The 4,596-nt window shown below is 38.0% G+C and overlaps 1 pseudogene; it reads left to right on the forward strand.

Moving 5' to 3' along the window:
- The first annotated feature begins 1,684 nt into the window (after positions 1 to 1,684).
- On the forward strand, positions 1,685 to 2,541 carry LOC147903185 (uncharacterized; annotated as a pseudogene).
- Positions 2,542 to 4,596: the final 2,055 nt, after the last annotated feature.

Raw genomic sequence — 4,596 nt, forward strand, 5'->3', positions numbered from 1 at the left:
AATAAAGTTTGATAAGAAAGGTCCGATCTCACATGAAGAGGATGACATAGAGATGATCATGTATGATGAGAGCAAGAAAGATGATGAAAATGATCAAAGCTCTGGATATAATAGTGAGGACACCAGCGATAGCAAGGAAGTAGAAGAAGATGGATATGACACTGACTGAAGGTTACATAAAAAGACCACGAAGATATGTAGAGGTATGAAAACTTATGTTTAATTTTCTTTATTCATTTAAAGGTCTTTTTAAATTTATAATTAATTTAAAATTTTGAATCTCATAATTATTTTATCCTTTTATAGGAGAAGGGAGAGGAGGAGGATGAGGAGGACATACTCATCTCAAGAAAGCAAAGCTGCTCTGGCTATCCGTCGGATGACTCTAGAAAATAATCATACATTGCAGCAAATGGAGAAGTCATTTCAAGTTAGGTTTCAAGTTCGAGAACAACCTCTTACTTTTATATTCGATGAAGAGGACATTTCAATCCTCATAAACTTCAAGAAAGAGGTCAATGACAAGGTCATAATAGCCATCCTCAGGTTTGACACAAACTTTTTACTGACTTTATGCTTTTGTATTTCCATTGGATCAAATGAACTAATATTCTTTTCTTTTTATTGCAGTATGGTTTTACAACAGCTTCCGCTATATATACAAAGATGTGCATATATGGTCGATCCTCTTGTTTCTAGTGTACTTAGCAATAAGCAGAAGACCATAGATGATGTTTTTAAGTGGTTGCAACCTATTGATTTGACTGCGGCATGAGTTATCTTTACCGCATATCACAAGGAGTGAGTATCAATCCCTACCTAGCTTATCTCTTACATTGTGGAGGATTATATCAAATAATAATTATTCTTAATTGATAATGCAGCTTGCATTGGAGCTTGGTAATTGTGGACATCTTAGCCACGCAATGCTTCTTTGTCAATTCAATAGCATCTATCCATGGCAGTGTGTCAGAGTAAGTATAACCTACTTGTGTCATAATTATGTCAATGAGATGCATCCTATGCAATGCGCACATTCATTTATGTTTTCTATTTTGATGTGTAGATCTGCTCGAAAGTTGGTAGGTGCTATAGATGCACTTATGCAAATGGAGGGTGACTTGGAAGATCAAATAGAGTATGTAACATGCCCTGCAGCGAAGCAGAATGATAACCACAGTTGTGGGTGGAGAGTCGGATATAACTGCTTTTTGCTCCTTGCTCAAATTTTTAATTTGAGAGGTGGTGAAACCTCATTGTCCACATATACAGACTTGCATCTATATGTATTTATGTCATCTATCATTAAGGCATTTATTGATAACGTGGTGGAGCATCTAGAGGAAACATCTAGAGGAAAAATTGAATGGCTGTAGTCTTGAAAATCTCAGGCTTAACTTTTGAAGGTGTTTATTAACACCATTAAATATTAAGAGAGTTTACAACAACCGAATCTTATTTTTTCATGTAACTTATCTAGGCTGCGTTAAATTTTATAATTTTAGTTTCATGTCCTTAAAAAAAATATATAAAAATGCTTGTTTTTATGTTTTTATATGTGCTTTGAAGATTGGGTTTTTCTTAAATTTTATCTGAAAACTAGTCCAAAAGTATATGTAAAAATGAATTTGTACATTGACAAGTCCAAAATTAATGAAATAAGTGTTTACTAAAGAAAAGGTCGATGTATTCATTCTTCCATGGAAGTCGTTTTCCAGCGCAAGGCTTGCCAGATGAAAAATGTTTTGTTTTTAAAATGTCAACCAATGGTCCAGCATCTGGTGTGGATCTTGTCAATCGCATGAGAAGAGCAGGAAATGGTGATTTGAGGAATTCATGGGTACAATTTGATCACACCCATCAAGTGAGTGATGATGAGCTCCTTGATGAACCTATGTATGCAAGGCATCATGCGATTAGTGATGCTCTTTGCATGGGTGGAGCACAATGGCATGTCATGTTTATGATCCTAGGTATAACTTCCCTCCATCCTTATGTATCCATGTTGCTATCATCAAGAGAGTTGTGGTATAATATTTAATTACTAGTGTGCAGGAATTAATGACCATCGTCACATGTGAGATGAAAGATGAAGATGCTGAAAGCCAAATCCTATTTTGGGAGATGTTGAATACCACAATGAAACAATGTGGGTATCCCCCTGCGGATTTTCATGGTTTCATGTCTGATGAAGCTCGAGCAAATTCGATAGCTATGAGAACTATTTTCAATGGGGGTCCAAACAATATAATTGTTGGGAGAGAGTGCTCATGTCTCTTCCATTGGGAACAAAGCTTGCATAAGCATACAAAGAAATTCGTCAAAGAGGATATGAGGAATGAGCATATCACCATGTGTAAGAATGGGAGATTATGTAAGACAAAGCAAGAAGCTACCAACCAAGCAAAGCTCATTCAAAAGTGGTGGCATGCAGGACATGTTCGTGAGGTCGACATTCCTTCAATGGACATATGGTTTAGTTGGTGGGATGTGCGGATTGCCCATTGGGGGAATCTCATGAGTGCAGCATGTATTTTGTAGATAAATGTACCAAAAATGGCCCACTTGGAGCTCCCATTCTGCACCGGGGTTCAACAGAGCAACCTCGTCCACTTACCTATTTAGGGTTTGAGAATAGGTCGAGGGTGTTACACCCCCCGATGCCTCTAATCATTCGCTTTACTCGATAAAACTGCGCAATGAGCTCCAGTTATCCTGAGGGAAACTTCAGAGGGAATCGGCTACTAGATGGTTAATCTCAAGGTCCAATTCATCATTGTGATGCACATTGAAAGATATCAGGGAAATGTCTTGCTTTATTGGGGTTTTCTAGTTTAGAGGAGTCATATACGGAATTGAAGTAGAAGACTATCTAGTGCAATAAGAAGCACAAGAGGCATAGTGTTATGAATGGATGGAAGGGAGTCATGGCTGCTCATTGGCTTTGTCTTACTTACTCTTATGGGCTTTTGAACATCTCTTAAGTGTGTTCTTCATATTAGAACATCATTCATGAGGTCTTCTTGTTTTTATTTAAATTTTGGTTTTGTATTATGGGTTTTATATTAGAAAAAGCAAGTAAGACTCTCCTGAGCATACGTTGATGCTTTGAAAAACGTTTCGTCCATTACGCTCTTATATATTTGTTTTCATTATTGTGACAAGTCATGCTTCATTTTGAGTTCTTTTTTTTTTAATTTGCAAAGGTGTATGCCTTTATTTATGATAAGAAAGATTGTGTTCCTTCACATTGTGATTTTCCCATTGTGTCTTGCTCTCAGGATGAAAACTTGAAGTCAATGTATTGAGAAAATTTTCTCCATATGTAAAGGTTTTTAGAGCTAAGAATGTTCGAAATTGTGGTCCACATAGTACAAAATTAAAATTTTCTTTATATGTAATGGTTTTGAGAGCTAAGAATGTTAGAAATGATCCATATAGTACAAAATCAGCTCATTGGATTAAGATGGGGTGTTGGTATATTTTGGTGGTTGAAACTTGTCTTCGAGGGTGTGCTTACTTGTCTTCATATGTAAAGGTTTTGAGAGCTAAGAATGTTACAAAATCAGCGTATATTTTGGTGGTTGAAACTTGTCTTCGAGGGTGTGCTTTTGTGATTCCTAAACCAATCAAACCTGAATTTTTCTAAGGTGTATTACTCTTTATTGTTGAATAGAGGTGTTGGATAAACGTATTTTATAATGAGTTCATGAGGTTATGTATAAGATGGGTTTAGTGAATTATTCATTAAAGAAAGGAAGGTGCAAAATATTTGATGGCAATGTGTGATAGGGGAAGGGAAAAGAGGGACGTAAATGGAAGGCATACATCCAATAGGCTAATTTCATGAATTATTCTTAACATTGTTTTTTGCCCCGGGATCTATTGCTATATCCGGCTCATCGTCGTAACATGAACTGGACGATCCATCAATACGTGGGAGGACAGTCCGTCCCAATTTAGAACATTCCTGACTCTCCCACAAAAGAAGGAAAAAAAAAGATCACAGAAAAGGAGATGGGGTGTATCTACTTATGCATCAAGATCTGGGATGGAAGGATTCGAACCTCCGAATGAGGGGACCAAAACCCGCTGCCTTACCACTTGGCCACGCCCCATACATATTTGATATAATGAATATCCCATACTTCGACTCTCATGTCAACCCCCCTTCCTGAATGGGTTGTGCAGATATGACTCCGGCAGGAATTGAAAGATGGTGACTAGGAATCAAAAGATAATAAATTCCCGTGAAACTTGGTGTGAAGGGATTTGTTTCACCAACCATTCAATCATTGATTCCATCGAAATGCTATAGATATTTATGACGCCGCAAATATCTACCCCCCTCTATTCGGATGGAAGTATCCGAGGGCGTTGTAAAGGGGAGATGAGGCTCGGGCAAAGGGGAGATGTGTGAAAAGTGGGGCATTGTAAAGGGGAGATGAGGCTCGGGCAAAGGGGAGATGTGCGAAAAGAGGAGATGAGGCTGGGCAAAGGCGAGATGTGTGGAAAGAGGAGATGAGGCTCCGGCAAAGGGGAGATGTGTGAAAAGAGGAGATGAGGCTCGGGCAAAGGGGAGATGTGTGAAAAGAG

The sequence above is a fragment of the Dipteris shenzhenensis genome, chromosome 4 (genome assembly GCF_047967505.1).
Source record: "Dipteris shenzhenensis isolate YYH24624 ecotype China chromosome 4, Dip_SZ_1.0, whole genome shotgun sequence".
Lineage (NCBI taxonomy): Eukaryota > Viridiplantae > Streptophyta > Polypodiopsida > Gleicheniales > Dipteridaceae > Dipteris > Dipteris shenzhenensis.